The sequence below is a fragment of the Jaculus jaculus genome, chromosome 4, assembly GCF_020740685.1.
Source record: "Jaculus jaculus isolate mJacJac1 chromosome 4, mJacJac1.mat.Y.cur, whole genome shotgun sequence".
Classification (NCBI taxonomy): Eukaryota; Metazoa; Chordata; class Mammalia; order Rodentia; family Dipodidae; genus Jaculus; species Jaculus jaculus.
In genome coordinates this window covers 67,987,008-68,014,395 of record NC_059105.1, presented here as the reverse complement: position 1 = coordinate 68,014,395, position 27,388 = coordinate 67,987,008, and the positions used below count along the sequence as shown (strand labels likewise).

The 27,388-nt window shown below is 43.3% G+C and overlaps 1 pseudogene; it reads left to right on the top strand.

The window, feature by feature from the left end:
* Positions 1 to 5,405, top strand: part of LOC101615542 — a 40,984-nt pseudogene extending 35,579 nt beyond the window's left edge.
* The last annotated feature ends 21,983 nt before the right edge of the window (positions 5,406 to 27,388 follow it).

Sequence of the window (27,388 nt, the reverse complement as noted above, 5' to 3'; positions counted from 1 at the left end):
TTGGCTAAACAAGACTTGGCAACAGTCAAGTGTACAAGTGTACCACTTGAGTGGAGAGCTGGCAGTGGGAGCGATTGTACATATGTGGGTGAAGGGAGCAGGGTAACTCTAATTTACATTAATTTTTAATGAATTAAAAAACAAAAAGAAAGTTTATTTAAAGGGGGGTGGATGGGAAAGTAAGGAAAGGTAAGTCTGATGATAGATGATGGAGGTTTGAATCCCTCCCAAGATATAAATATAACTCAATTAAATTGACAAGCCTTGGGCTCAAGAGATCTTCCTGCCTCAGCTTGTGGAGTGGCTGGACTCCAGGAGTGCCATTAGTCTCTATTTGTTTTTATTTGGCTTGGTTTGGTTTGGTTTCTATTGTGGCCTGCGTACTGGGAATTGAACTCATAGCATTAGGCATGAAAGGCCTATTGAGCTGGATCCCCACACATTCTTTTATTCACAGACTTTATTTGTTGTTTTTTGTTTTTTCGAGGTAAGGTTTCCCTCTATCCCAGTCTGACCTGGGATTTACTACTTAGTCTTAGGGTAACCTCAAACTCACAGCAGTCCTACCTCTGCCTCCCGAGTGCTGGGATTAAAGACAGAGTCTCAAGAATTTGCCTACTTTGGCTTTGAACTCACTACATAGCCCAAGCAGGCCTAGAATTTATGCACCTCTTCCCTCAGCCTTCTGAATAGCAAGGATTACAAACTTGTGCCACCAGACATGACCTGGCTTTGGATTTTGCTTTGTTTTTATTTTTCTGGTTTTTTGAGGTTGTGCCTTGCTCTGATCCAGGCTGACCTGGAATTCAGTATGGAGTCTCAGGGTGGCCTCGAACTCATTGATCCTCCTACCTCTGCTTCCTGAGTGCTGGGATTAAAGGTGTGTGCTACCACACTCATGGAGATCATTTTCCTTTCTCTTCTTTTGCAAGTATGGATTAGAGATGCTAAAGGAAGTCACAGTGGTTCTCCTACCTCTGCCCCTCCAGTGCTGGGATTAACAGCATGTGCCACCAATGCCTGGCTTGCTTTTAACTCTTACTTTTGGCAGTCATAAAATTAGTGAAATTCTGGGAATGTAAAGCAATTAGTATTATTGCAACCATAAGATATAAAGACAAATATAATGTTTTATCATCAACTGAACTCAAGATGTTAGTTTTAAATACTAAGTGTAAGTTTTATTATCACTGCTGTTTAAGGCATTTGAAATGTTCTAAATGAGAGGAAGTCAGGTAGATATGCTAGGTAGTTTAGGGTGACTGGGCCCCAAAAATGAAAAGCAAAACTGACCCGTAACCCCCACTACCAGCTTAGGGCTACCATCCACAATGAGTTTTTGATCAGAAAAACCTACAAGGTTTCCCAAAACAATGACATACTTCTGTCAGAGTACTTGATGACCCACCAAAGGTCAGTGGTAAGACCCTATTGCTGAAGACTCCATACGCAGCTGACACGTAAAATGGAATGACATGGCTGGAAGCCAGGAGAGAGTCAGTCCCCAGACAGCCAGCGTGTCTAGTGCCAGAAGGTGCTACATGGGCGACTGGGGGAAATGACCAATATCTGTCCAAGTGTTGCAGTCCGGTTCGCATTGCTGGTAGAAATCACCCAACCAAGAGCAGCTTCTGGGAAAAAGAGATTTATTTTGGCTTACAGGCTCGAGGGGAAGCTCCACGATGGTAGGGGAAAACGATGGCATGAGCAGAGGGTGGACATCACCCCCTGGCCAACATAAGATGGACCACAGCAACAGAAGGGTGTGCCAAACACTGGCATGGGGAAACTGGCTATAAAGCCCATAAGCCCGCCCCCAACAATACATTCCCTCCAGGAGGTGTTAATTCCCAAATCTCCATCAGCTGGGAACCTAGCATTCAGAACACCTAAGTTTATGGGGGACACCTGAATCAAACCACCACATCCCGCCCCTGGCCCCCATAAACTGATATCCATACATGATGTAAAATAGAATGCTTTCAGTCTGACTTTAAAAATCCCCATAGTTTTTATCAATTCAAATGATGTTCATACATCCCCCATAGTCCAAGATCTCTTAACTGAGCCATAATACCAAAAAATAACCTCAAAAAACCCATAATGGCACAGAATAAATATTCACACTGCAAAAGATGGCATTGGGCATAGCAAAGAAACATTCAACCAATACAAGATTTAAAACAACCAGGGCACACATCAAACTCTGTAGCTTCAAGTACAGCAACTCTAGTCAGTGACAAATCTTCAAGTCTGATAATTCTAACCAGCAATAAGTCCCTGGCATTCCAATTCCGCCCCTCCAGCTAGGCTACTCACAGTCCTGGGAAACTTCATCGGGGCCGGCAGCTCCTCGGCAGCCATCTCATGGTCCCGGCATCTCCACTGGGTCTCCACTGCAATCCATGGTTCATCTTCATGGCCCTATGGGGTTTCTATGCAGGCAACCAGCAAACCTGCTTCAAACTGCCCATGGCCATTTCCAAAACACAAGACCGTGTTGCAAACTCAATGACCCTCTCTCTAGCATTTCTTATACTCCATGATACCAGGTAGGGTGCCAATTTGTTAATCCAGCGGGGAATAAAGCAGACTTTGAAGAACAGGACACTCCTTGAGCACTCAGGCCCCTTCTAAAGAGTCTACATTCTTCTTGTTGCCCCAGCGCAGGTCAGCTAGCCCAGTCTCAAAGATTGTAATCTCTTAGTTGCAGCTGAACGGGCAGCAGTTCACCCAAAGATTTTCCTTTCTGTGCCATATTCTTCTGCTCACACCAGTTCATTTCTACGCAAAGCAACCCTGCACAACTTCTCAGGACACGGGCACAAGAGCAAGCTTCTCACACAAACTGCTAGCCCAGTCCAGGCACAGCTCTTTCTCACCCTCATAAGCCAAACCTGACAGTCCGTAGTTCTTACTGCATTCAGGTCTTGGAGCTCAGACCAGAATCGTCCTTTAAGCTGTACTTACAGCACTGCAAGGCATCTCTTAGGCCAAGGTTTCAACTCCTTCCACATTCCTCTTGAAAATCAGCTCCAAAAGGCCAAAACCACACAGTCAGGTGTCTAGCAGCAACCCCACTCCTCGGTACCACTTTACTGTTGCAGTCCGGTTCGCATTGCTGGTAGAAATCACCCAACCAAGAGCAGCTTCTGGGAAAAAGAGATTTATTTTGGCTTACAGGCTCGAGGGGAAGCTCCACGATGGCAGGGGAAAATGATGGCATGAGCAGAGGGTGAACATCACCCCCTGGCCAACATAAGGTGGACCACAGCAACAGAAGGGTGTGCCAAACACTGGCATGGGGAAACTGGCTATAAAGCCCATAAGCCCGCCCCCAACAATACACTCCCTCCAGGAGGTGTTAATTCCCAAATCTCCATCAGCTGGGAACCTAGCATTCAGAACACCTAAGTTTATGGGGGACACCTGAATCAAACCACAACACCAAGCAACTCATTGTCCTACCTAATTAGCAACAAATAACCTGGTGTGATGCCCACACAAATGCAATAGTGGCACACAGCCATGGTGGGGAACCACCTGCTCTTGATCTGGCTAACTGATCCCCTCAGTGGTACGAGACCCATAGCTGGAGCTGGGAAACAAGTCAGAACCATACCCAAACATAAGCCCACTCTCCAATATCAAGCTACCATCAATCATGGGGGTACAAGAGGGCCTACACCTATCAAACTTTTCATCCAAAAAGTGTTATCTCAATTTTCCGGGTGCTAACTTACTCTCCGTTGGAGAATCTGCTTCTCTTTTTCAGATAGATGCAGATCCTAAGGAGAGAGCTGCCCCAACATACCTCAAAAGGGGCCTGACTGAAACTAAGGACAATTGGTGAAACAAGCAAGGGTGATATTTTCCTGATGAACGGGATACCAGCGCAAAGGGGAAGGAGACCAACACAGATAAAAATCAACTCCTACCAAATCAGAGAGCCAGAGCCTCAGAGGCCCCCAACACCTCAGCACTGAAGCAGACCAAAAGTGAACCCAACATGGCTCAGGGAAATTTTGCGGAAGAGGGGGCAGAAAGAATGTCAGAGCCACATTTTGGGTCATGATATGCAGAGACATTTATCGTACCAATAACTGTGGGCTAACTCCACAATGCACGACCCATTTACATCAACAAGGAGGGTCCAGTGGAAGGGGGTAGATCATGGATAAGCCTAAACAATGGTACCAAACTGCCTGTATTTGCTGAAAGGAAAACTAATAAATTAAACTTTAAAAAAATGAAAAGCAAAAATGTCCTTAAGTCTATTCTTGCAATCACCATTTTACTAGAGATCAGAGAAGGATCTCTCCTCTCCTTATCTCTTGACTAAAAGAATTCCCTAGACCTGCTTTTCCTGAGCCCCTCAACAACCTGAGCCCCTCCTGGGAGGAAGTTCCCCTTTCCTAGAATTTAAATCTTATTCCCACTTTGTGGTTGGCTAAATTCAGCCCCCAAAGTTCATACCAATCCACTCTCTGAGGCTCACCTGAGCCTGAAGGTAAAGCCCACCACAACTGGGTTACATGCAGATCCTTCCCTCTGAACGAGGTTCCTGTCCTGGTAAGCCTCCCCCCCTTCACCCCCACTCTCACATGGGCTCTCTACCATCTCCCACTCCCATTCTGCATTTCCTTCCCTTTCCCCCCTAAATCCCTTTTCATGGCTCAGGCCCATGCCCACTACCCACATAGGCTCTCGGGCCACTGGGGTGCATCTATTTTCCCTTCCTTGGTTCTTGGACCCTCCCTCTCCCTTGTATATTCCTGAATAAAAATGTAATAGTTCATAACTTGTCCTTCTCAGTCTTGTTTTATGCCAATTCTTTGGTTTAAAAACACACACACACACACAAAAAAAACAGATATGAACTCAGAGTTTGGACTTTAAGAACCTTCCTTGGACCCCACCCCCAACCCTGTTTTGTAAATAGTCCATATTAAATTTACAATTGCAATTTAAGTCATTGAAGAGATTTTTTTTTTAAATTTTTATTTATTTATTTATTTGAGAGTGACAGACACAGAGAGAAGGACAGATAGAGGGAGAGAGAGAGAATGGGCGCGTCAGGGCTTCCAGCCTCTGCAAGCGAACTCCAGACGCGTGCGCCCCCTTGTGCATCTGGCTAACGTGGGACCTGGGGAACTGAGCCTCGAACCGGGGTCCTTAGGCTTCACAGGCAAGCGTTTAACCGCTAAGCCATCTCTCCAGCCCTGAAGAGATTTTTAAAATCTCTTAACATCGATGTTAAAATGCTTACAGAAACTGATTTTCTGAGTTTTACTAGCCACCTGAACTTAGAGCACGGATTACATGGCAGGAATGGAGAGCGTTCTTCTCCATGCTTAAAAGCCAAGGCCAAGAAACCCCCAAACAGTAGCGAGCAAGACCTCTGAATAGACACCTATCTCCAGGACAGCACAACCCACTTACAGCAATTTGAGGAAATAAGTATGAATAACAGTGTAGCCACAAGGACATTATCTTGATGTTGCTAAATGTAGTCAACATGGAAACAACCTAAATATTCAGAACCGAGGCATCTGATATGGACAAATATCCCACAGTCCACAACTCCTTACAAGGGGACAGCTGTGGAGGACCAGTCTGTCCCCCCCCCCTTCTACCCCCTACCCACAGCAGGCGGAAATGCAGAATGACATGACCTTTCCTTAGGGGCTGGGGAGCGGCTATCAAAATTACAAAAGCAATCCACTGCCAGGAATTTATCTTAGCAATACACCTGCACTCGGAGAAAATGCCAATCTGTGAATTTATTCTCTCTCCACTATGTGTAATAGAAAAAGGTTAGAGAGAACCTTGTATAGAAGACACTGGTTAAACAGCCACACAATCATACAGTGTGTGGTTCTGGAGAAATTGGGGAAGCTCTTATTCTACTGATAACTGTAGAGGTTACAGAAATATGTTCAGGGTTGTGTTTTTTTTTCTTCTTTCTTTAAGTAAGGTGCTGAGCAGTGAAAATAGCATGTTCCTCTTTGTGTGAGAAAGTGAGGAAATAAGAATCACGATTTGCATTTGCTTTAATTTGCATAAGAAAACAGTGGAAGGGCACACAAGAAACTAATAAAAGGAGTTCTTTAGGAGGAGGAGGAGGAGGCTCTGGGAGCCACACTACTATGTTTACCCTTTTGTGCTGTGTTTTTTTTTTTTAATAATTTTTATTTATTTATTTATTTGAGAGCAACAGACACAGAGAGAAAGACAGATAGAGGGAGAGAGAGAGAATGGGCGCGCCAGGGCTTCCAGCCTCTGCAAACAAACTCCAGACGCGTGCGCCCCCTTGTGCATCTGGCTAACGTGGGACCTGGGGAACCGAGCCTCGAACCGGGGTCCTTAGGCTTCACAGGCAAGCGCTTAACCGCTAAGCCATCTCTCCAGCCCCCTTTTGTGCTGTTTTTTTTTTTTTAATTTTTTATTTATTTATTTGAGAGCGACAGACATAGAGAGAAAGACAGATAGAGGGAGAGAGAAAATGGGCGCGCCAGGGCTTCCAGCCTCTGCAAACGAACTCCAGACGCGTGCACCCCCTTGTGCATCTGGCTAACGTGGGACCTGGGGAACCGAGCCTCGAACCGGGGTCCTTAGGCTTCACAGGCAAGCGCTTAACCGCTAAGCCATCTCTCCAGCCCCCTTTTGTGCTGTTTTAATTTTGAAACATACAAATGTTTTCTTGACTCAAAAAATTAAATTAAAAAGAAGAGAAATGCTAAACAAATGATTACATATCTATAGGATAGATTGCTAGACAGCAACTAAAGTGAATGCTGAAGGGGTTTAGATCCATGGAAAAATGTTCAACATCTAGGATAGGAAAGGAAAGCAGGTTATAGGGAAGAACGGTATAGTCCCATAATTTGACATACTATTTTTCAGTAGCGTTTCCTAAAAGATTAATTCAGTAAAATATCCTTTTTGTAAGTCTATTTTTTGAAGTTCTAACCTCCTTTATCTCATAATGTGACGATAATCATAGACTCGATCTTTAAAGTGGCAACTGGATTAAAATGTGGTCATCATTTTATAGGAAGTTTGGACACTGTGCAAAGGGAAATCCACATAAAACCAATGGAAAACACTGGTGGCTTACAAAGCAAGGAGAGATGTCTTGGAAGCGTTCAATTCTGCCATACCTTGATTTTGGATTTGAAGCCTCCAAAATTGTGATGCAATTTCTGTCATTGAAGCCACCCACCTTACTCTACTTTGTCTTCAGGGCCCTAGCAAACTAGTGCATTATTGATATACATTCTCAAAATGCCTAGAAGCTTGTATCCATCAGCAGTGTATGGGAATGCCTGTCTTCATACCTTCTGTGGCTAATTAGGTGAGTCAAAATGGGGTCTGACTTCTTCATTTGCATCCATTTACATTTTCCTTATGTTCAGAACTTGTATTACTGCTCTGAATCTGAATGTCATTATGCAGCCATGATCAGTGAACCAAATGATTATTCTTAGAGGAATAAAGCTGAGCTGGGAAGGCCGAGAGGGAGTGAGTGAGGCATGAGTTCTAGCACTCTCTGAAAGAGGAACAAACTTGTAATGCCTTCCATACCGTCATGGTCAATGAGGTTCCCTTTCTGGGTAACAGCGCTGGCTGGGGAGACTTGCCACCCTTGCCCTCCTGCAGCCTCCCCTCCCTGTCCTGTGTTTTCCAGCTTTAACACCAGCTCCCCCTGCAACTTCACCTAGGTGAGTATTTGGTAAGGTCAAGAATTTCAGTTCTAGAAACTTTCAGGAAGATCTCCATCTTTAGGATGTCCAAGCTGAGTTCAATAGGGAAGAAAAACAATTCTTCTATGGAAAAAACAAAAAAAAAAACAAAACCAAAACAACAACAACAACAACAACAAAAAAAAAACCAACAAGGTGACTACTGGGAAGACTCAAAAGTCACCATAGTTCTGACAAGAAGTGACACTGGGTGAGCAGCATTATCACACTCTCTGAGGTTCAGGGTCCATTGCGGAAGAGGTGGCAGAAAGAACGGAAGCACCAAAGGAAGGGCAGGGCTCCTCACAACGCACTCCTCCAGACACAAAAGGAGAGGATGGCGCCCAGCAGGTACTGAGAGCTGGCATCAACTGGGCAGCAGTCCCAACCGCTAGCTCAGAAGACCTTCTCCACAGGCTGGCGGTTACATTGCCACCCAGGATCTTTGTGACAACATCCTTTTGACACATGAACACTTCGCCTCAGGGTGCTTTCTCTACTTCCTCTCCTATGGCACTGTTTTAGAAACTTAGCCCTCTTGCAGGGCGTGGTGACACATACCTTTAATCCCAGCACTTCAGAGTCAGAGGCAAGAGGATTGCCATGAGTTCTGGGCCACCCTGAGATTACATAGTGAATTCCAGGTCAGCCTGGACTACCTCAAAAAACCATAAAACAGGCTGGAGCGATAGCTTAGCGGTTAAGGCACATGCCTGCAAAGCCTAAGGACCCAGGTTGTATTCTCCAGGTCCCACAATAAGCCAGATGCACATGGTGGCACATGTGACTGGAGTTCATTTGCAGTGGCTAGAGCCCTGGCGTGACCATTCTCTCTCCCTCTCTCCCTCTCTGTCTCAAATAAATAAATCTCAAAAAAGAAAGCCGGGCGTAGTGGCGCACGCCTTTAATCCCAGCACTCGGGAGGCAGAGGTAGGAGGATTGCCATGAGTTCAAGGCCACCCTGAGATGACAGAGTTAATTCCAGGTCAGCCTGGACCAGAGTGAGACACTACCTCGAAAAACAAAAAAAAAAATAAATAAATAAAAAAGAAACCCATAAAATAGCAACTCAGAACACTTGAATCCTACAAGGATATCCATACTATAACATAATTTGCCTTGTAGAGTCTTGCTTCACCAAAATAAAAACTCTAAAAAAAAAAACCCAGAAAAATCCCCCCCCCCACAAATATTATTTTATTTCTGGCTTTTTTGACTCATTTTCTAGAACAGGTTTTCACTGTAGGAAAACTTTTGGTTTCCATTATGAGTTATTTCAAGTATTTTGTCATGGTAAAATCTACTTCGTCTTCTTTTTCTTGCTTATGTAAGCTCATCTACATGCTACAGTATGGCAACCCCTCTTTTCATACCCCAGACATGAATCAAGGGTCTCATGGATGAACACACCATTTGATTTTTCAATGCTGTTTTCCACTGACCACCCTCAGTGTAGTGTTTTATACCATAAATCCATCCAGTGAGACCCGGTCAAATGGATGCTCTCTCTTCCTTTCCTTGAGGCTCGAAGTCCAACATGCCTTGTCAGTTTGGAATGCTACAGATTGGTTTTCCAATCTGCAAAAGAACTGCCTGGCCTCTCTAGTCCTGGTTTCATCAGAGCGGCATTCCTGGCTACCCACCTCCAGTCGCCCCTTCTGTCCCCTTCCCTCCAATCTCCCCTTCTGTTTTCTTCCGCTGCCTTCTGACATTTGAACCTGACACCCGAATTTCCCAACATCTCTTCTACTATCTTCAGATCTGGAAATATACGTCCCTGGTGCTTAACTTTTTTTGCATTTTCCCTTCAAGCCAATAGGAGCTCTCTCCTGTACTTCCTGTCTGGATGACAGTGTAGTCTATCAGAGAAGAGCCAGAGCCGAAGAGCAGGAGATAGAAGACTTCAGTTCTCAAATTGTGTTCCTTTAGAGCTGGCTGGGTGTCCTTGAAAAAGTAATTTAAGTCCTCTCTTTTTCGACCCTGATGTTTCTTAACTATAAGAAATATAATTCCGTCTGTCATCATTTTTATCATCAAAGAACATTTATCAAAAGGCTACCCAGTGACAGCAGGGACCTATGACATGATGCTGAGCCTCACATGATTATTCACAAAGCTCACTCTTCTGCGAGGGAAATGAGGAAACCGCATCAGAAAGCTTTAGGGAATAAAAGCTAAATCATAAAACAAACAAACAAACAAAAAACTTTATCCTATGTTATCGCTAATATACAATTGTTGTGTAAAAATGAAACTATGAGCATACAAATGTAAGTTTATAATAGGGTCCTTTTTACCAAAATTAAAGTTTTGCTCTTTTTTTTTTTTTTTTTTTTTTTTTGGTTTTTCAAGGTCAGGTCTCACTCTAGCTCAGGCTGACCTGGAATTCACTAGGTAGTCTCAGGCTGGCCTCGAACTCACAGCGATCCTCCTACTTCTGCCTCCCGAGTGCTGGGGTTAAAGACGTGCACCACCACACCAGGAAAGTTTTGCTCGTTTAAAACACAATTTCTTTAACTTTCAAAAGTTCGTGTTAGCCAGGCGTAGTGGCACACGCCTTAAGCCATCCCTCTGGCCCCATTTTTAAAACTTTTTAATTGGCAACTTAATACATGTATAAAATGGACTTTGAGGGCTGGAAGGATGGCTTTGCAGTTAAGGCGTTTGCCTGCAAAGCCAAAGGACCCAGGTTCGATTCCCCAGGACCCACGTTAGCCAGATGCACAAGGGGGCGCACGCGTCTGGAGTCTGTTTGCAGTGGCTGGAGCCCCTGACGCACCCATTCTCTCTCTCTCTCTCTTCCTCTTTGTCTATCAAATAAATAAATAATAAAAATATTTAAAACGTACTTTGATCAGAATTCCCTCTTCTTACCTTCTGCTGTCCCGCTTCCCCTGCCCCTTCCACTGATCCCCTTCTTTTCAAGTCTTCCCTCTTTTACTTTGGTGTCTTTCTTTTTTCTCCCACCATCCACGGCAGAATGTTGATGGGCCCAATATCAGGCAGGTAACCATAGTTGCTGTGAGGCCATGAATGCAACAGACCCTTTGCACCACCGAGCACATTTGCCTGGCTGACTGATTATGTCGCATTCAAGGACTACTGGTGGATAAGACCGTTCATGAGTTTTCTTCCCCAGCAGCCTGCGTAGCTCTTTCTAGCTCTATGACAGCTAGTCAGCAGCAGGGAAGCTTCCAGATCAGTTCCCACTTGATTTCTCAGTGTCCTGAAAACAAAACCTGTGGTGTCTTCATGGAGTTACTTCTTATTGAAGGCTAACAAACAGCCTAGAACCCTGAGAAAGGAGGCATTCTTGTAAGCCCTGAGTTCAAAGGCCAACAAAACCTGGGGTTCTGATAACGCAAGGCAAGAGACCATGGCAGCCCTCACATGAGGAGGGGCTTTATGGCAAATGAATACTGTTTTACTTCTGTATTTACTCTCCACCTGCATTGGCATCCGTACAGGATCTGGTTGGATGGTGCCTGGCCACCTTAAGGACTGGCAGGTTCCACCTGGCACATCTCGACTTCCACACTCAACTCCTCTGGAAACACGCTCAGAGATTTCTGGCTTCTTCTTCTTCTTTTTAAAGATTATTTTATTTTATTTATTTGAGGAAGGGAGAAGGAGGTAGAGAGAGAACTGAATGGATGCACCAGGGCCTCTTACATGGATACTGGAGACTTTAACCTGGATCCTTAGGCTTTGCAGGCAGAAGCCTTAGCAGCTAAGCCATTTCTCCTGCTCAGACTTCTGGCTTACCTGAAAGTAACCATCACAGGTGCTCACTTTTAAGAAAATTAGTCAACAAACATCAAGATTCTGTGTGTGCCAAGGCTGTTTGAAGGACTTTCCTGGCATTAATCCTTACAACAGCCTCCTAAGCAGTAGAAGAAGTAGTGTCTCCATTTCACAAACAAGGAAACTGAGGTATAGAGACCTGCCAAACCTCCTCAAGATCACTCTGTTTGCAATGAGGTAAGAACAGGGTTCAAGCCAACTCTGGCCCTACCGGCGTCTACTAGCTACGATGCTGCAGAACAAAACGCCACCACCGAACACATAGAACAAGAATGCCATAGATTAACTGAATCCAGAATTCAAATGTCTTGTGTAACCACTTGACAGAACCCAGTGTGGGGTAAATTGCATGTCTTTTCACTCCTTGCAAAAGATATGTTGGAGGGCTGGAGAGATGGCTTAGTGGTTAAGCACTTGTCTGTGAAGCCTAAGGACCCCGGTTCGAGGCTCGGTTCCCCAGGTCCCACGTTAGCCAGATGCACAAGGGGGCGCACGCGTCTGGAGTTCGTTTGCAGAGGCTGGAAGCCCTGGCGCGCCCATTCTCTCTCTCTCCCTCTATCTGTCTTTCTCTCTGTGTCTGTTGCTCTCAAAAAAAAAAAAAGAAATCTTTGAAAAAAAAAAAAAAGATATGTTGGAGTCCTAACCTCAGTACCTTAGAATGTGATCATAATTATAAATAGGGTCATTGTAGATGTAACTAATTAATGAGGTCATACTGGGTGCTGAGGGCCCCTTATTTGATATTGCTGGGATGCTTACAAGATGGCCATGTGAACTGGGTATGGTGGCTTACCCCTGTAATCCCAGAACTAGGGAGGCTGAGGCAGGAGGATTGCCACAAGTTCTCAAAAAAATGGCAATAACACCAAACCAAAAAAAGTCAAGACTAGACAATAAATATCATTTTGTCTCTCATATCTGTAGATGTCTTGATAAATATCAGCTACCAAACTTTCTGTCAGCATAGACCAGACAATAAATATCTTTCCGTTTCTCAAATCTATGGATGTCTTGATAAATTTCAGGTACCAAGCTTTCTTCCAGCATCTTGAACATAAGTAACAATGACTTTTCTTTTTTTTCTTTAATTTTTATTAGCATTTTCCATGATTATAAAAAAAAAAATCCCATGGTAATTCCCTCCCTCCCCCCACCACACTTTCCCCTTTGAAATTCCATTCTCCATCATATTACCTCCCCATAACAATCATTGTACTTACATATATACAATACCATCCTATTAAGTATCCTCCTCCCTTCCTTTCTCTCCCCTTTATATCTCCTTTTTAACTTACTGGCCTCTGCTACCAAGTTTTTTCCTTCTCACGCAGAAGCCCAATCATCTGTAGCTAGGATCCACATATGAGAGAGAACATGTGGCGCTTGGCTTTCTGGGCCTGGGTTACCTCACTTAGTATAATCCTTTCCAGGTCCATCCATTTTTCTGCAAATTTCATAACTTCATTTTTCTTTACCGTTGAGTAGAACTCCATTGTATAAATGTGCCACATCTTCATGATCCACTCATCAGTTGAGGGACATCTAGGCTGGTTCCATTTCCCAGCTATTATAAATTGAGCAGCAATAAACATGGTTGAGCACGTACTTCTAAGGGAATGAGATGATTCCTTCGGATATATGCCTAGGATTGCTATAGCTGGGTCATATGGTAGATCAATCAAATACATAAGTAACAATGACTTTTCTTTTTTGATCTTTTTTTTTTTTTGGTTTTTCGAGGTAGGGTCTCACTCTGATCCAGGCTGACCTGGAATTAACTCTGTCATCTCAGGGTGGCCTTGAACTCATGGCAATCCTCCTACTTCTGCCTCCTGAGTGCTGGTATTACAGGTGTGCACCACCACGCCCGGCTTTTTTTTTTTAATCTTTATTTTTTTATGCAACAGTGAGAGAGAGAGACAGAGAATTGGTGCGCCAGGGTCTCCAGCCACTGCAATCAAACACCAGATATGTGGGCCCCCTTGTGCGCTTGTGTAACTGTGCATCTGGCTTATGTGGGACCTGGAGAGTGAAATATGAGTCCTTAGGCTTCTCAGGCAAGCACCTTAACTGCTAAGCCATCTCTCCAGCCAAAAAAAAAAAAAAAAAAAAAAGGGGGGGTTTCTAAAAAACAGCTTCTGCATTTGCTGGTTCTGCCGGTCTGCTTGGGAATAGGTCTTCACTTCTTTTCCATTTCTTTGCGCCCTTCTGGTGGAGCTAATGGATGGAGAGGGTGCAGGAAGCGAATGGCAGGAGGGAGACATATGATCCCCAAATCATGATCATGAGGGCTTGAACAGCTGAGAGGAGAGCACTGTCAAACCGAAAGGAAAGTACTTTGAGCATGCTAGACGCCAGCCTTGTGAGACATTATAAGGGTTTGCCCAGGGCTGGAGAGATAGCTTAGCCATTAACGTGCTTGTCTACAAAGCCTAAGGACTCATGTTTGACTCTCCAGGTCCCACATAAGCCAGCACAATGTGGCATAAGCATGCAAGGTAGGCACAAGATGGCGCACATGGCTGGAGTTTGCTTTCAGTGGCTGGAGACCCTGGTATGCTAGTTCTCTCTCTCTCTCTCTGATTAAAAAAATAACAATAATAATAAAAACGGGTTTGCCCAAAGAATGAAATGATTATTTTCAAGGTAAATATTTTTAAGGACAATGGCAAAAATTCCTGGATATGTGTTCAAAACTACCTATGTGCATACCTTCACATAAGAATTATGAAAAAAGGAAATAAGTGGAGGATACTTAATTCTTCTATTGGTAATAGAATAAAGTGTCACAGCTTGATGTATTAAAACAACAGACAGTCATTAAATTTGTAGATATAGAAGATGTAGAAAGTAGAATGATGGTTGGCAGGCGCTGAAGACAGGGAACTAGGACTTAATGGATATAGAGTGTCAGTTTAGCAATATAAAAAGAGTTCTGGAGACTGGTTTACTACACTTTAATTGTAGTTATCATGACTGAACTGTATACATGTGGGTGTCTAAGCATCTAAGAAAAAACATGACAGATTGGCTTCTTAATTTTTTATATTTTACTTATTTATTTGAGAGAAAAAAAGAGAGAGAGACAGACAGAGAGGAAGAGAATGGGCATGCCAGGGCTTCTATCCACTGAAAATTCTAGACATATGCACTGTCATGTGCATCTGGCTTACATGGGTACTGGGGCATTGAACCTTGGTCCTTAGGTTTCAGAGGCAAGCGCCTTAACCACTGAGCCATCTCTCCATCTTGAGATTAGCTACTTTATACCAGAACCAAGTTTCTTAGAGATCTGGGTGCCAAAAAGTCTAAGGTCAAGGTGCCAACAGTTCCGTGTCTGGTGAGGGCTGCCCTCTGCTTTGCTGCTGTGCCTAACAGAGGGCAAAACAAAACAAAAAGTCAAAAGCTGTGGCAAGGAAACCATTTCTACAAGGGCCTCAATGCCATGCATAAGGAAGGTGCCTGCATGACTTCACTGGCCATCACTTACCACCTCTTGCCATTATTACACTGGGGAGTCAGTTTCAACTTAAATTTTAGAAGGGACACATTTGGCCATGCAGATGGAAAATCTTGTATTATGTATAGTGCACCACCGCTCCTTCCTTTTTGAAATAAAAGCTTTATAACTCTTAAAGTCAGTACTATTTCTTAGCCCCATGTTTGGAGAAAAACACGGCATAGAACATGCCCATGATCACAGTGATAGTAAGTGGCAGAGCTACAATCCAAATCTAGGGCAATCTCGCTTTTTTCTAATCATTATGGTCTATCAAAAGTAAAATAAGCTGGGCAGGAATCATCATGCCACTATCTCAGCTCTGGAGTTCCAGACCAGCTCAGGGTAGGATGTCAAAACCTGTCAGAAAAAAAAAAAAAAAAAAGAACAAGAAGTAAGATAGTCTCTCCAGTTATTAAAGCAAAAAAAAAACAAAAACCGGAGAAAATTCTTTTGCTCGGGAGATCAGAAGTCCGAAATCAAATCCAGTGGGTGAAAATGAAGACAGTGGCAGGGCTACGCTCATCTGGAGTCTCCAGGGCAGTGCTGGCCGGGATGGGGCATGCCTGTAAAGCCAGCCCTCAGGAGGCGCAGGCAGGAGGATCGCTGCAAGTTCAAGGCCCGCCTGGTTTACTTGGTGAGTGCCAGGCCAGGCAAAGCCATACATTGAGACCCAGTCTCAACAAAACAAGAGCAAACAAACAAGCGAATCCTGAGGACTGGGTGGCTGGAAACGGACATTGGTGAGCTCCCAGCTGGGGAGGCCGCCGTTCCTCATCAAGGTGTCGGCAGAGCGGGTTTCTGTTATCCTTGCACGCCTTCCCTCTGTGCACGTGGAGCGGGATTAAGAGCAATCGATTTCTGGAATCTTCTTCTAGGACACCAGTCCTCTTACCAGGTTCGAGCTCCGCCCTTGGGTTTATCTTCAATTGCCAATTTCTTTTAATTTTTAGAAAACATTTCATTTATTCGTTTTAGGGGTGGGGTAGAGAGCATGGGTACACCAGGGCCTCTAGCCGCTGCAAAGGAATGCTGAACACATGTGCCACTTTGTGCATCTGGATCTATATGGGTACTGGGGAATTAAACCTGGGTCCTTTGGCTTTGCTGGCAAGTGCCTTAACCACTAAACCATCTCTCCAGCCGCTTCAAGTACCTCTTACCTGGGGACTAGGGCTTCAACATACAACTTTGAGGGGACACAGTTTCCCCTAACAGACATTTACTTCTCACCAAATATCAATGTGTTCAATCTGACACTTTTGCTGGCCTCTTGTAGTCTATCAGGGTCATGGGAGTAGCTTTGGCCAATTAGCTATTATGCACACTTGTAAAAATTTCATGTGACCCTTCAGTTATTTCTATTTTTTTTAATTTATTTTATTTTGTTTATTTATTTATTTATTTGACAGACAGAGAGAGATGGGCACACCAGGGCCTCCAGCCACTGCAGATGAACTCCAGACGTTCACACCCTCTTGTGCATTTGGCTAACCGTGGTCCTGGGAAATCGAATCTGGGTTCTTTGGCTTTGCAGGCAAGCGCCTTAACTGCTAAGCCATCCCTCCAGCACTCTATTTTTTTTTTAAATAAAAGATTATTTATTTATTTATTGGCTTTTCAAGGTAGGGACTCGCTCTAGCTCAGGCTGACCTGGAATTCACTATGTCATCACAGAGTAACCTCAAACTCATGGCGATCCTCCTACCTCTGCCTCCCAAGAGGTGGGATTAAAGGCATTTTCTTCCTTTCTCTCGGTAACTTCGACACAATTTCAGATGACAGCTATAAGACAAACATAGCCTCCATTAGTGTGAGAGCCTGAATAGCTATGTCGGAATACAACCTCAGTTCATTCACATGATTATCACAAATTATAAATAAACCTTGTGATATTAAATCTTTGGGATTTATAATTTATTAATCCCAGCACTCAGGAGGCAGAGGTAGGAGGATCACTGTGAGTTTGAGACCACCTTGAGACTGATAGTGAATTCCAGGTCAGCCTGGGCTAGAGTGAGATCCTGCCTCGAAAAACAAAAACAAAAGCAAAAACAAATTGGCACTTAAGCAAAACCTACCATTTTCTAAGTAATTATTAAATATATCCTTTGGCCATAGCAAACTACTAAAAAAATGAAAAAAAATTATTATATTTTATTTGCTTATTTTTTTGAGGGAGAGAGAGAGGGAGAGAATGGTGTGCCAGGGCCTCTAGCCACTGCAAGCAAACTCCAGATGCACGTGCCCCCTTGTGCATCTGGCATAGATGTGAATGGAATAGAACTGAGGATCCAGGGACAGTTCAATGAGGAAAAACTATCTCTTGTAAAAATGATTCTGGGGGCTGGGGAAATGGCTCAGCAGTTAAGGCATTTGCCTGTGAAACCTAAGGACCATAGTTCAATTCCCCAGAACCCATGTAAGCCAGAGGCATTGCGGGGGGGGGGGGCGCATGTATCTGGAGTTCGTTTGTAGTGGCTGGAGACCTAGTGTGCTCATTCTCTCTGCCTCTTCCTCTCTCTCTCAAATAAATAAATATTTTAAAATGTGATTCTGGGACAACTGGATATCCACCTAGCAAAGAATAAACTTGGACCCTGTAACTCCTGCTACATACAAAAATTTACTCAAAATGAGCCAGGCATGATGGTTCATGCCTGTCATTCCAGCAAATCAACAAGAGCTACTGAGTAAGAGTCTATTCCAAATACAAAACAAAGCAAACAATGACAAAGATTAACTGAAAATCAAAGATCTAACCGTAAGCATTAGATACAACATACAAAGCCATAAGAAAAAGAAATTAAATAGCAAAATAAAATACTTCTGTGCTTTGAGGGATACCATTAAGAATGTAAGAAGTGGGCTGGAGAGATGGCTTAGCAGTTAAGGCGCTTGTCTGCAAAGCCAAAGGACCCAGATTTGATTTCCCAGTACTCACATAAAGCCAGATGTACAAGGTGGCACATGAGTCTGGAGTTCATTTACAGTCGCTGGAAGGCCCTGGTGCATCTCTCTCTCTCTCCCCCCCTTTTTCTTTCTCTCAAATATATACATAAAATAAAATAAATATATATATATAGTGTGTGTATGTGTGCATGTATAGTTTTTTGAGGTAGGTTCTTGCTGTAGCTCAGGCTGACCTGGAATTCACTATGTATTCTCAGGGTATTCTCAAACCCACGGTGCTCTGTCTCCCAAGTGCTGGGATTAAAGACATGCACCACAATGCCCAGCTTAAAATAAAAAATATTTTTAAAAGAGTGTAAGGGACTACCTACACAAGACCATCATACTAGGAGGAAAAGATCATGACATCAAAAATAAAAGAGAGATTGATTGAGTGGGGTAGGAGATATGAATGGAGTTTCAAAGGGGAAAGTGGGGGGAGGGAGGACATTACCATGGGATATTTTTTATAATCATGAAAGTTGTTGATAAAAAAAATGAAAAGAAAAAAAGAGTGTAGGGGACTAGAGAGATGGCTTAACAGCTAAGGTGCTTGCCTGTGAAGTCCAAGGACCCAGGTTCAATTCCCCAATACCTACATAAACCAGATGCACAAGGTGGCACATGCATCTGAAGTTCAATTGCAGTGGTTAGAGGCCCTGGCACACCCATTCTCTCTCTCTCTCTCATCCTCATAAATAAATAAATAAAATATAGAAAAACATTTTTTTTCACCATGATCAAGTTGGCTTTATTCCAGAGATGCAGAGATAGTTCAGCATATACAAATTGATAAATGTAATATATTATATAAATGTATAAAATCACACTATCATAGAAAGGGAGGGAGGAGGGGGGAGTACTTAAGAGGATGGTATTGTATGTATATAAGTAGAAGAACAGATTACTGGGGGTGGAAAAAGCCTAAGTGAGGTCAGGGGAAGAGATTGAGTAAACAAAGGTGGGTTGAAGGTTAATCAAAATCTAAGAGGGTATGAATAAGTCATATGGAAACCTACTTTTTTGGACAATGGTACACCCAGAAGCCATAGATTGTTGCTAGAAAATGTTCAGTGCCAGGGATGGGATACCTTCCAGTGAGTTGTTGGCCAGGGAGATCCCTGATGGCCCCCAAACATTACAGGCCATTGCTGAGGCCCTTGGTTTCCCACCAGGAATAGATGGTAAGACCCTATTGCTGAAGACTCCACATACTTGGGCAGCAAAGCCACTGAGAAATCCTGCTGGAGCTGAGCTGAGAACCTCCTCCACATAGACCGGCTGACAGAAAGCTGGAAGAAGCCATTCTGCATGCAGTTCTTTGGTATCTGCAGGTTGTCTCCTGTCAAAGATCACCAGCCACAGGAAAGACGTCCGGGGAGTCAAAGCAGCACCAGCAGTCAAAGGCCCCTCGCCACCCATCAAGAGTGACCAGCACCTCTGAGCCGCGGACTCCCCAGTAGTGGCTGGGCAAATGAAATGAGGGCTCTTCTAGCTTCATTCCCATTTTGAAGAAGTGGGAAGGTGATGGTGGCTCCTTGTGGCAAATCTTGGTGGGAGCCATCTCTGCTCCATTTAGTGTCTTCAAAAGGAACATGGGCCACGAGGAAGCATTCAGGTGAGACCCCAGAGGGGACGGCATCATACCCCCATTCTTCTCACAGTTCCTAGTAGGTTGGATTTCAGCTGAGCCAACCAGTCGCCAGAAGTCATTCTTGTTGTCGCTACCATCAAGGTGCAGGCAGATGTGGGCACCTGTCAAACTAACTACTGTGGTAATACAGGTGGATGTGGTGTTCCTGGGGTCCTGTGCTTCCACTTTCATACTGATTGTGAACTCCTTACTTGGAGGTGTGTAGGACTGCTTGAAGCAATGAACAGGCGCTGGGACTGAACATGTTTCTTTTAGGTATTTGTTCCAGGTAAAATGACCTAGAGGCAACCCCACGATGGAGCAGGGAAGGTCCCATAGACTCTCACAAGCTAAAACACTGTAGCAAACCTGCATTCTTGAAGTGTCCTCTATAGTGGAGCAGCACGGGACCCTTTTGGCCATGCAGAAAGCACTAGATTCTATCTCTAACATCAGCAGTTTCTTCATACTGAGATGCAGCCTCTGGTAGGTGACCATACTTGTATTTTTCTGGCATCATTTCAGTCTATTACACTAGGCTGCATAGTCATGAACTAAAAGCTGGTCAAAGAGTTAAGAGGTTTGGGGTTTATTCCTGGATCCACCAATACCTTGTTCTAACCTCTGACAAGTCAGTTTCTCTGTAAATTAATTTCTCCATCTGAGGGGCGGCAGCAGCTCACTGCCTGCCTGCCGCCGTGTTTCTGCTGCTCAGGGAAGCGAGGGAGCTAGAAAAAAAAATTTTTTTTTAAAGAATGTGAGAAGGATACAGGTGGTACATACCTGTAATCCCAGCATTCAGGAGGCCAAGGCAATAAGATCATGAATTCAAAGCCAGCCTGGATTACACAGTAAGACTCTATTCTATGACTCCATCTCCAAATGTAAGAAGCAACCACAGATCAGGAGAGAATACTTTCAAATCACATATATTATGATGGACTTGTATGTAGAACATATTTAAAAATAACTCTTAGCCAGGCGTGGTGGTGCACACCTTTAGTCTCAGCACTCGGGAGGCAGAGGTAGGAAGATTGCCGTGAGTTCGAGGCCACCATGAGACTCCATAGTGAATTCCAGGTCAGCCTGGGCTAGAGTGAGACCCTACTTTGAAAAACAAAAACCCCCCAAAAAACAAAAACAACAACAACAAAAAAAACACTCTATGATTCAATAATGAAAAGATAAAGAACTAAACTTGACATAAAGGGCAGGCTTGGGATTGTAGCACTGTGTTAGGATGTGTGCTTATTACCCACAGAAAATGTATGGTAGAAAAGAATCGGACAGATACTTCTCCAAAGAAGTACAAATGCCCAATGAGCATCCTAAACAATGCTTAACACCACTGGTCATTAGGGAAATGCAAAAATTAAAAACCATAGTTAGATATGACTTTACTCCCACTGGGACGCTGGGGTGGCTGGAAACCTCACACAGCTGGTAGAAATAGAAAAGATGTACGTGCCTTAGAAAATAGTCTGGCAGAGCTGAGGAGATGGTTCCACTTACCGAGCAACTGTGAGTACCTGAGTGTGAATCCCCAGACTGCACATAGAAGTCAAAAGCTGTGGGGGAATTTATAGCGCAATAGTAAACTATGCGAGATCCTGCCTCAAACAAGATAGGAGGTGAGGACCAGCCCCAAAGTTGTTCTCTGACTTCCATGTGACTTCCACACACTTACGCCCCACAACACACCACACATACACACACTAGATAAATATAAAAGCAAATCATAACAACAAAAACAGCCTGGCAACTCCTTAAAAATTCAAGCATAGCCAGTTGTGGTGGTACACGCCTTTCATTACAGCACTCAGGAGGCTAAGGTAGGAGGATCACTGTGAGTTCGAGGCTACTTGGGACTACATAGTGAATTCTAGGTCATCCTGGGCTACAGCAAGACCTTACCTCAACAAAACAAAACAAAACAAAACAAATTCAACCATAGCATTAGTATGACCTGGACTTTCCACTCCATAGTATAGAGCAAAGAACATTGAAAGCATATGTCTACAACAAATTTGACCACAGACATTGATGTATTATTTATAATAACAAAATTGGGGATCCATCAATTGTTAGAGGGATGCATGCATTTCTCTCAGTCCCTTTGTGTTTCTTCATTTTTTGGAACTGTCTCTCCATAGTTCAAACCGAAGACCAACCATTTCTGTAAGCAGCTTTGGTTTCTCTCATCACTGGTGAATGGAATTCAGATGCCAAGACCCAGCCACCACGTGTGTGCATTGTCACGGAGCTACATAATGGCTTCTGGGCACTAGTGTGGGCAGAGCTCATGTTCTAGGTTTAGTACAAATAAAAAAGAATCTCACCCTATAAATATATATAATGTTCTCCTACTACCCCTTAATAATCTACATTTGTGTTTTTTTCCCCACACTTGGTAGAATCCCGTATCCTAGAACCTTAAGGAAGCAATCCATGGAAAGCAGTGGACCATGTCGTGAGAATGAGAAACCACTGACACTTAGTCATTTGTTGCAACCACATAATCTGACCTATTCTCTTTTTCCATTTGTATTGAGAATGTTAACATATGAACATATCAAAATTGGTCCTATTCCCATTAGGTTATCCTCCTGTGTTTCCTCTCCCCGGCTGCCTCCACTGAAGTCCCTCCTCAGTAGGTTTATCAGTACTCACTGTGGGGTCATGAATGCATCAGTCTTTGTTGAGTGGGGGGCCAATGCCTCAGACCCACCCCATGGCTCTTACTGACCATCTTTTCCATAATAGTCCCTGAACTTGGAGGGCATGTTAGAAGTCTCCTTCTGTATTGAGCTCTCAGCAGCCTGATTTTCTGCTTTAATGAGTTTGAGCCTTTTCAGTGTCTACTGCTATCTCTCTGGAGAAAGTTCTCACGTTAACAGTGTAACCTGACCAATTCTAACTTTCATAACACCCAGCACTAGGCTAGGTACAGTCACTTTAACGTAAGTAGCAAGAAGTCTCATGGTTATTGAAATCACGTTTACTTTCATATAAATCAGTAAGGCATCAAAAGAACAGGAGATCAATCAGAAATTTCAAACTGGCCAAGTTTCCTAAAAGGCAACTTTGTCCACACTTCTGATTTAATAAGGGCCAGTCTCTATATAACAGATAGCAAAACCTCCATGGGAAACAGGGTAACAGGGGCCATGTTTTCCATATAAAAATCACTTCACAAGACGATAAGGACTCCATGTCACTGTACAGATTGATGAAGAAAACAGAATTCTTAATAGAGCCTTGGGCATCTGCTCCTAACATGGAAGGAAAGCACTTCCAAAAGCAAGGAGACAACATTTGCCTAGAACCTGCTATTATTACACTCTGTGCATATGGTAGCTAAAAACTCATTAGTTTTATAATTCTGGCTGAAGTTGGCAAGCCACCTCCAGAAATATTTTATACAAGCAAAGTGACAGATGGCAATTTCCTTTGTTATAGGATGAGCTACTTAGGGTAGTGGTCACACACACAAATCGTCCAAATTGTGTGAAACTACTCTTATGTAAAATGATTAATTTATTGGAAACTTCTGATAAGCTCATCTTCATGTGCTTGGCATCATTTTTACCATCCAAGAATATATTATTGGTCAGACTTACATAATTTCTTTCAAATGAACTTAGAAGCAAGGTACGCTAATGCACATCCTGAGATCCTAGCACCTGCTTGAAGGGCTGTGAGTTTGTGGCTATTCTAGGCTATATAGCAAGACCCTATGACCCAAAATCAATGGAATTTCAAAATCAATTTCAATGATCACCATGAGGATATAGTCATTCCTCATTATCCATGCAGAATTGGTTTAAGACCTCCCATTCTCCTCCACCCTGGGGACATCAAAATCTATGGCTGCTCAAGTCCTTTATACAAAGGTTATAGTGTTTGCACATAACTTATGCTCATCCTCCCACATGAACTTATTATTTATTTGAGAGAGAGAAAGAGGCAGAGAGAGAGAGAGAGAATGGGTATGTCAGGGCCTCTAGCCACTACAAATGAACTCCAGACACATGCACTGCCTTGGCATCTGGCTTATGTGGGTCCTGGGGAATTGAACCTAGGTCCTTTGGCTTTATAAGCAAGTGCCTTAACCACTAAGCAATCTCTCCAGTACCCCCCCATCATCATTTTTTTTTTTTTTTTGTACTGCTGGCAGTCAAATTCAGATACTCATAAACTGGGCCAGCACTCTACCTCTGAGGTACCCCATCCCATCCCATATGTTTTAAATAACATCTAAATTATTTATACATCTACTACAACCTGAATGTAAACAGTTGTTATGCTGTGGTGTTGAGGGAATAATGACAAGAAAACATATCTGCGTGTTCAGTATAGACACAACCATCTGTGAATAAGATTCAGGTTGAATAATGCTCAAGGCAGTGTGGAAGGACAGGGGTCTGTGAAATTGCAGGAGGTGTCCTCAGGGTGTGCTTAAACATCACTCTGTTCACATGGATTCCATTTGCTACATTGGCAAGTTCAAGGTTTTGTACAACTTCTTTTTTTTTGGATACAGGGTCTCGCTATGTCGTCCAGACTGGCCTAAAACACACAATGTAAGCTAACATCCTGGCTCTCTTTAGAATGTTTGGATTTATTGTTCAAATGTTTTCCACTCACAGCTGGTATGGCCCTGATGAGACAGAGGGTGGCCTGTGCAGTATCATTTCATAGCAACAGAAATCTAAAGGAGGACTGGAGAGATGGCTTAGAGGTTAAGGTGTTTGCTTGCAAAGCCAAAGGATCCTGGTTTGATTCCTCAGGACCCCACCTAAGCCAGATGCACAAGAGGGTGCACACATCTGGAGTTCATTTGCAGTGGCTGGAGGCCCTGGTATGCCCATGCTCTCTCTCTCTTTGCCTATTTTTGTATCTCTCTTTCTCTCTCTCAAATAAATAAAAAAAAATTAAATTAAATTAAAAAAAAACTGGAAATGGGGAGGTAATATGATGGAGAATGGAATTTCAAATGGGAAAGTGTGGGGGTGGGGAGGGAGGGAATTACCTTGGGATATATTTTATAATCATGGAAAATGTTAATAAAAATTAAAAAAGAAAAAAGAAAAAAAAAACCTGGAGGGCAGTCATTTTGTTTCAGCTATCTGTCTGCAGGCCTGGCTTCTTTTGAGTGTCTCTCAGCACGTCATCACCATCCTTTTTGGGTAAAAAAAATGGTCCAATCATACTCTGAGTCTCCCTGCCATACCCCCACGTAATTTAAGTGAATCAGATCCCAGCCCAGACCTAGGCTCTGATGACAATCCAGTGTTATCTGGTTAATTGGAAGACCTTATATTTTTTATCTTCATGATTGGTTGGGAGATGGGCATGTGACCCAATTTGGGCCAATGAGAACTCTGTCTAGTTTTGTCTTGAAACCGTTAAGAAGAGGTGTTCCCTGAATGGATAGACTGTAAGCCTGAAGTCCCTTCTAGAGTCGTTGCTACTATACAAGAGGGTGTCTCTGACAAATGGAGTCAAGCACACAGAGGAAAGCAATAGCCAGAGATTACATGTTAACCTGGCTCAAAAGAATCCTAAAGCCACTATACCCCTGGGCTTTTTCATGTGTATCAGCCAGGAAATCTCTACTTCTGCTTTCTTTTTTTTTTTATTTTTTGTTCATTTTTATTTATTTATTTGAGTAACAGAGAAAGAGGTAGAGAGAGAGAGAGAGAGAGAGAGAGAGAGAGAGGGAGAGAATGGGCACACAGGGCTTCCAGCCACTGCAAACGAACTCCAGATGCATGCACCCCCTTATGCATCTGGCTAACGTGGGACCTGGGGAATCGAGCCTCGAACTGGGGTCCTTAGGCTTCACAGTCAAGTGCTTAACCACTAAGCCATCTCTCCAGCCCTTGCTTTCTTTTTTTTTATTCCTAGTTGCATTTCTTACCCTTAATTGTAGGTGTTCTAATGTACTCACTATTTGAAGTAGTCAAATCACTAATGTGCTACAGTCCTCTCTAGTCTTATCACTGAACTACAAACACAGCAGAAATAGTATTTCTTCTAAATGTAATACACTTTCCCAAAGAATCTTTAAGCATTAATAAACCTCAGAGGGTAATATCCTGGAATAAAGCTGGGCATGGTGATGCACGCCTTTAATCCCAGCACTCGAGAGGCAGAGGTAAGAGGATTGCCGTGAGTTTGAGGCCACCCTGAGACTACATAGTGAATTCCAGTTCAGCCTGGGCTATAGTAAAACCTTACCTTGAAAAAAAAATCCTGGAATGTATTAGACACCTTGGAAGAATACTTTCTTGTTTGTTTTGTGAGGTAGGGTCTCACTCGAGCTCAGGCTAACTTGGAATTCACTATATAGTCTCAGGGTGGCCTTGAATTTATGGTGATTCTCCTACCTCTGCCTCCTGAATGCTGGGATTAAAGGCGTGCACCACCAAACTCAATGGAAGAACACTTTTAACTCTTACTCATATAGTTAGAAGCAGCATTAATTTTTTCATCTGAATAGACAGGAACTATAAAAGGCATTTTATTGACATTGCCTTATTTGATATTGACAACTCTCTTACTATGTGGGTGTTATTATGCCCACTTTTACAGATGGTAAAGTTGAGGCTCCAAGATATTAATTTTGTCAAGATCACTCAACTCCTGTATGACTGCTTCTGCATTTAAATTCATGTCTTTCTGTCTGGCTGCCCTGGACATATTGCTTATATCTTTTGCTAACTTTTAATCTTAGATAATTGATCTTTGAGCCAATTAAGGTAAGTTTTTGTACCTTTCTTTCTTTTTTAATGCTTTTTGTTCATTTTTATTTATCTATTTGAGAGCAACAGACAGAGAGAGAAAGAGGCAGACAGAGAGAAAGAGAAAGAATGGGTGTGCCAGGGCCTCCAGCCACTGCAAACGAACTGCAGATGCGTGTGCCCTCTTGTGCATCTGGCTAACGTGGGTTCTGGGGAATCGAGCCTTGAACCAGGGTCCTTTGGCTTCACAAGCAAGTGCTTAACCGCTAAGCCATCTCTCCAGCCCTTTTTTTTTTTTCCCAAGGTAGTGCCTCACTCTAGCTCAGGCTGACCTGAAATTCACTATGTAGTCTCAGGGTGACTTTGAACTCACCACCATACACGGCTTCTTTGTTTTTTTATTTATTTGAGAGAGAGAGGGAGAAAGAGGCACATACATATAGAGAGAATGGGTGTACCAGGGCCTCTAGCTCCTGCAGACAAACTCCAGATGCATGCTAGATATCAGAGTATTTCACTAGCAGTGTTAGTCTGATCAGTACTATAGAACATCACACACACACACACACACACACACACACACACACACACACACACGTATGCTAGTTTTGTGCAAGGCGATGGACATGTGCCTGCCTTCCCTAGCCCAGAGGCTGATGCATGCACTCCATGATTCCGGCTGCCCTGACTTACATTCACTTATTCATCACAGTTCCAGGAGACCTGGCTGTCACAGACATCCTAGCTGTTGGAGTTCTATCTGTACTCCAGGTCACCAGTTTATATTCACCCATTGCCCTTGTCTCTTTCAGAAGCTTCGTTGTCCGTCCCCCCCCCCCCCGAGCCATCTTGGGCCAGAAGCATGGTGAGTCAGCACCGGAAGCTGACTGGTTAGAAAGGTCATGGAGAGTCTGATAACTAAACTCTATTGTCAACGTGACAGAATTTAGAATCATCATTTAAACAAACCTCTGGGCATGTGTGAGAGAGAGTTTTTAGATTAGGTTAA